Source organism: Zingiber officinale, chromosome 2A (assembly GCF_018446385.1).
Source record: "Zingiber officinale cultivar Zhangliang chromosome 2A, Zo_v1.1, whole genome shotgun sequence".
In the NCBI taxonomy this organism is placed as follows: Eukaryota; Viridiplantae; Streptophyta; class Magnoliopsida; order Zingiberales; family Zingiberaceae; genus Zingiber; species Zingiber officinale.
Genome location: NC_055988.1, coordinates 75,839,723 through 75,846,535, shown reverse-complemented (window position 1 = coordinate 75,846,535; position 6,813 = coordinate 75,839,723).

The window sequence follows — 6,813 nt, the reverse complement described above, 5'->3', positions numbered from 1 at the left end:
TTTTGTTCACTCCATCAGTCAGCAACTCACAGCACCCGCGACTGTCGGAGCCTCTCCCCAATCACTCATCCTACACCAAGGAACTATCGCCGTCGATCACCTTCGCCGAATCGACGACGTCAACACCAAAGTCCCGGCCGGCGTGCAGAAAGGAGATCTCCCGAGCAGCAACATAACCAGTAGTACAGGGTCATTCCTCGGGCATCGCATGAACGACCCCGACCATCCGCTCGGGAGGAGGAGAATAGAGGCAATGCACCGAGGGGTGAAATCAACATCATCGCCGGAGGGTCGACCGGAGGCGACTCCAACAGGGCAAGGAAGGCGCACGCCAGGCAGCTGACGATCCATGCAGTTGGCTGTAGCCAGGAACAGGCGAACGGGCCCGAGATCAGCTTTGGGCCTAGGGACCTCGAAGGAGTTGAAGTCCCGCATGATGACGCCCTCATCATCCGAGCGGTAATAGCTAACTATACTATTCACCGCATCTTTATTAATACAGGCAGCTCGGTCAACATAATCTTCCGGAAGGCCTTCGACTAATTACAAATCGATCGAGCCGAGTTGCTTCCGATGACAACCCCCCTCTACGGGTTCACCGGTAATGAAGTTTTGTTGGTCGGACAGGTCCGGCTAGCTATCTCGCTGGGGGAGGAGCCGCTCAGGAGAACGCGGACTGCCAACTTCATCGTGGTCAACGCTCCCTCCGCGTACAATGTTATCCTAGGGCGACCGGCTCTCAACGAGTTCCGAGCGGTTGTCTCCACCTTCTGCCAGAAGATCAAGTTCCCGGTGGATGACCAAGTTGGGGAGGTTCGAGGAGATCAACTTACCGCCCGACGATGCTATGTAGAGATGGTCCGAGCCGAGGCTAAATCCGCTCGGAAAATGCCACGAGTCAAGGTAAACGCTATAACCGAAAAGTCACCTTCTCTAGTTTATGAAGAAAAGGAGGAGGTACAGATCCACCCCGCCCGACCGGAGGCCACGACTTTCATAGCATCCGACCTGGAAGCAAGCCAGAGAGAGAAGCTGATCGGATGCCTCCAGAAAAATTGCGACGTTTTCACTTGGTCAACCCACGAGCTGCCAGGAGTCTCGCCGAGCATAGCTCAGCACGAGCTTCACGCCCGACCGGATGCTCGGTCAGTAAAGCAAAGGAAGAGGGACTTCAGTGCTGAACAGAATATCATCATCCGAGCGGAGGTGGAGAAGCTCTTGGAGGCCGACCACATAAGGGAGGTGCAGTTCCCGAGCTGGCTCACAAACGTGGTGCTGGTCTCCAAACCAGGCAACAAATGGAGAGTCTGCATTGATTTCCGGGATCTGAACAAGGCCTGCCCGAAGGATTTCTACCCTCTGCACCGGATCGATCAACTAGTAGACTCCACAACCGGGTGCGAGCTGATATACATGTTGGACGCTTACTAGGGCTACCATCAAGTGCCGCTCGCCCGAGGAGACCAAGAAAAGGTCGGTTTCGTCATTGCAGACAGCACTTACTGTTACAACGTAATGTCGTTCGGGTTGAAGAACGCAGGAGCTACCTACCAGCGGCTGATGAACAAGGTATTCCGGGAGCAAATCGGGCGCAACTTGGAAGTATACGTAGATGATATACTTATCAAATCCTTCCGAGCGGCAGACCTTTATGCGGATTTAGAAGAAACTTTCCAGACACTGAGGAGATACGGGGTCAAGCTAAACCCTCAGAAGTGCTTGTTCAGAGCAAAAGGCGGGCATTTCTTAGGCTATATTGTGACCGAGTGGGGCATAGAGGCGAACCCCAGCAAGGTGAAAGCATTGCAAGACATGCCTCCTCCCAGAAATCTTCGAGAAGTACAGCGCCTCACCGGTCGGATAACGACGCTATCACGATTCATCTCCCGAACGACCGACCGAAGCCTCCCTTTCTTCAAGGTTCTGCGCAGAGCTACCAAGTTTCAATGGGACGAAGAATGCAATAGGGCATTCGAGGAGCTGAAGACTTATCTCAATTCTTTGCCCGTGCTGGCCAAACTGGCTATAGGAGAACCGCTCCGTATTTACTTGTCTTCGACCGAGCATGCTGTGGGCTCAGCATTAGTGAGGTCAAACAGTGAAGAGCAGCCCGTGTACTTCTTAGGTCACATTTTAAAAGATACTGAATCTCAGTACACTGATCTGGAGAAATTGGCTTTTGCCTTGATCCTCGCCGCGCGGAGATTGCGCACTTATTTTTTGGCACATACAATCATCGTAATGACGAATAGCCCGCTGGGAAGGGTGCTCCTGAATCCAGAAGCGTCCGGGCGGCTCATCAAGTGGACAACAGAGCTGAGTGAATTCGACATTCAGTATCAACCCCGCTCGGCGATTAAGGCACAATCCTTGGCAGATTTCGTGACCGAGGTGCAAAATCCTGAGCCCGAAGCTATGTGGAAAATATTTGTGGACGGATTGTCCACTCGGCTCGGAAGTGGAATTGGTATCCTGTTACTTTCCCCTCAAGAAGAGCGGATGCACCTGTCCGTCCGGCTGGACTATCGAGCAACCAATAATAAAGCGGAGTATAAGGCCCTCATAGCCGGCCTGCAGGCCGCGCGGCACGTGGGTGCCAGCCGGGTGACGCTATTTTCAGACTCCTAGTTGGCTGCTCAGCAGCTCTCAGGGTCCTTCGAGATAAACAACGCTAGGCCCAGGCTCTACACAGAGGCCTTTAAAAAGCTCAAGACCAACTTCATCGAAGTTGTCATACAGAAGATCCCCCGAGCCGAGAACCAGTCGGCGGACGAGCTAGCTAAGCTTGCTAGTTCGATATCGCCGGTCGTCATCCAGCAACCAATCAAGCAAGTGTCCCTAGTGGCGCACATCGATCGGATGGAAGGCATCACATTCCCGAGCGATTGGAGGACATCCATAATAGAATTTTTGCGATAGGAGGCCACGCCGTCCGATTGGGAGGAAGACCAGCTATTGAGGAGGAGAGCCGGTCGGTTCACGCTCATCGGGGATCAACTGTACAAGAAAGCATTCTCCCAACCGCTACTAAAGTGAGTCAGCTCGGAGGACGCAGAGTACATCCTCCAAGAGGTACACCAAGGATCTTGTGGAGGCCATCCGGGCGGCCGGTCTTTGGCAAGGAAGATCCTGCTGGCCGGATACTTCTGGCCAACTCTACAGGAAGACGCCGCTTAGACCGTCGCTACCTGCCTTTCCTGTCAGAAGTTCCACAACTTCTCCCATAGGCCAACGGAGAAGATGAAGGCATCTGCTGTGCCCTGCCCGTTTGACTAGTGGGGTATAGATATAGTGGGACCTTTCCCTATAGCGACTGGGCAACGGAAGTTTTTATTAGTGGCGGTCGACTATTTCTCCAACTGGGTCGAAGCCGAACCACTGGCCAAAATAACCGAGCAGATGGTCAAAAAGTTCATCTGACAGCATATAATATGTCGGTTCGACATCCCTCGTCGGCTCATTTCGGATAACGGGCGGCAATTCGTTGGTCAAGAGCTCAGAGAATGGTGCAAAGGATACGACATCGAACAACACTTCACTTCCGTGGCGTATCCCCAGAGCAACGGTCAAGCCGAAATAGTCAATCGGGAGATCCTGCGAATCCTTCGGGTTCGGCTTGATCACATGGGAGGAAGCTGGGTGGACGAGCTGCCGGGCGTATTATGGGCCATTCGCACAACCCCAAAAGGAGGGAACGGGGGTAACACCGTTCCACTTGGTATACGGAGGTGAGGCAGTCATCCCAGTCGAGGTCGGAGTGGAGTCCGATCAGATCCAAAGCTACGATGGGGATAATGCCGAGCGAAGGCAGCTGGAGTCGGACCTGGTGGACGAAGCAAGAGCTAAAGCAGCCGTCCGGCTGATGGTGTACAGGCAGAGAATGAAGCAGAATTACAACAGGTGTGTAATTCCTAGAGCATTCCAGGTCGGTGATCTTGTATGGAAGAAGGTGAAGCCGGTCGGTGATGTGAGCAAGATGGCAGCTCCCTGGGCGGGGCCCTTCAGAGTCGTCGAGAAGCTCTGATCGGGTGCATATTATCTGGAAGATGAGGACGGACGGCGGCTAGATCGATCATGGAGCGCAAAACACCTCCAACCGTACCGTGCTGGATAAAAGGTGTACCAGTGTAATTCATTTCATGTATGTTCCGTTCGTCTGTATCCTTTGGCTACAGGATTGAAGATAAAGAAAAATTGCGAAGAGTCTGAGCATTATTAGCCGAACGACAAACTACATGAAGACCGTCGAGCGGCGACGTTAAACTCTAGAGTCGGACCGGCGACTATAAACCCCCTGCTTGAAGACCGTCAAGCAGCGACGTTAAACTCTAGAGTCGGACCGGCGACTATAAACCCCTCGGCTTGAAGACCGTTGAGCGGCGACGTTAAACTCTAGAGTCGGACGGGCGACTATAAACCCCCCAGTTTGAAGACTGTCGAGCGACGACGTTAAACTCTAGAGTCGGACCGGCGACTATAAATCCCCCGGCTTGAAGACTGTTGAGCGGCGACGTTAAACTCTAGAGTCGAACCGGCGACTATAAACCCCCCGGCTTGAAGACCGTCAAGCGGCGACGTTAAACTCTAGAGTCGAACCGGCGACTATAAACCCCTCGGCTTGAAGACCGTCGAGCGGCGACGTTAAACTCTAGAGTTAGACCGACGACTATAAACCCCCCGACTTGAAGACCATCGAGTGGCGACGTTAAACTCTAGAGTCGAACCGGCGACTATAAACCCCCCGGCTTGAAGACCGTTGAGCGGCGATGTTAAACTCTAGAGTCGAACCGGCGACTATAAACCCCCCTGAACGGGACAGCGTCGCGCAGATAGACTGAGGCCCAACATCTAGGGTCGATGATCAGCAAGCCTTAATCCTAAGGGCAGGGAGAAAACAATGGCGTGCGCTTACCAGCGCCGATCAACGAAAAACTAATGGAATTTCCATGCGGAGTGAAGGTCGCTTGACCGAGCGGCGAAGTTGAGAAAGACACTAACAAAAAACTAACAGAAGTTCCATACGGAATGAAGGTCGTTTGACCGAACGAGGAAGTTAAGAAATTACATGCGGAAAAAAGGTCGAGCGACCGGTCGACACACTTGCAAGGAGCACTCAAACAAAAGGCTAACAGAGCAAAAGCTGGCATTCCAAAGTTACATTTAAAAGTTTGCCGACCGGGGGCAAAGTTACAGATGTCATTCATTAAAATTAAGGTTTAGCCGATCGGGAGAATTACAGAAAATACTTCATTCAAGGTAGTTGAAAACATGCTTCGGGATGGTGGTGAGAAGCGCCGCATGCTTCGTAGCAGGGATGACCACGGATTCGGGAAGCTGACCCTTGGACTTCAGATAGTCTGCCGTGGCGGTGATGTCCAACTCGAAGACAATGACCATCCGGTCGCAAACCTTCTCCACGAATTTTGCCGAGCAGATGTATTTTTGCCTCAAGGTGGCAACGCAGTCTGGCTCCGCTTCTTGGTACTCCTTGAAGGGAGCACCGGAAGTATCAAAAGCCTCCTACAAGGCCTTCAAATCGTCCTTGAGTTTGGTCACCTCCTCCGAGCGGCCTTTCTTCTCTCCTTCTAGCAGCTCGGCCAGCTCTTTCACACGCTGCTCCAGAGCTCAGGCTTCCACATTCTTTTTATCCAGATCAGCGATAGCGGTGTTCTTCCGAGTGGTGGCGAGCTCAATCTTGTGGTCATAAGTTTTGACTTGCTTGTCAAGCTGGTCCAGCATGTATGCCTGGTCGGCCGTCTTCTTCCGCTCGGCCTCTAACAGGTCCTTGGTTTTTGCGAGCTCCTTCTGCAACTCAGCATAAGAGGGACCTTGAGAAGAAGACGGGTCGCCCGGACTCTTGAGTCTTTTCAGCTCCTCCTCCACCATTGCTAAGCGGTTGGCGACAGGAATGTTTTCCACCCATCTCTGACATACACAGGAATGTTAAAAGGCCGACCGGGAGGGCTACATAAAAGAGCAGAAATGAAGCTTACCCCTATGGACTGCTGCATGTGACTATCAGCCTGTTGGGTTTTTCGGGCCGCGAAAACCGCTTTTTCGCGTCACGGAAACCCCGAAACCCCGCCACCGGATCCGTGTGAAGAATAAAAGTTTGTAAACCTACGAGTACGAGTTTACCAACCTATAGATCTACACTAGAACTATATGTTAAAGAGTTTTACCCTCGTAGCGTGCCCTTCGCGAGTCCCGCTTGTCCAAGGAGATGTCGGATCTCAAGTTGTCAAAGTAGACAACTCTCTATGCGTATCCACACGAACTAATTAGGTGAAGAAGACCAAACAATAGGTGTGCTAGCACCTAGGTGGTTTGGCCAAGGAAAAGAGGGAGAGGAGAAGGAGAGCTTTTGGAAGAAGATGGAATGAATGAGAATAACACACAAAATGAAAACCCCTCACCTAGCATTAGTGTGGCCGACCACAATTGTAACTCTTTCTCATTTAATGTGGTCGGCCACATTAAATGGAAGGAGACTTGTAACCTCCATGAGATGGCACACACATGTGCTAGCTTTGATGATGTGACACATCATCAGTGGTTCTCCTAATGCCAACTCACAAATGATGTGGCATAAAGTTAAGTCAAACTTGACTCTTCCTCTTCCTCTTCCTCTCAAGTCAAGTCAAACTTGACTTAATCTCTCTCATGGTTGATCTAATCCAACCATTTAATTCAAGCCAATTTAATATAATGAATTTAATTCATTTAATTAAATTGATTCAATGAGTCATAAGCTAAATTAGACTTATTGAACACATGAATCAACTTGAGTCCAACTCAATTAGCCCAATTAGG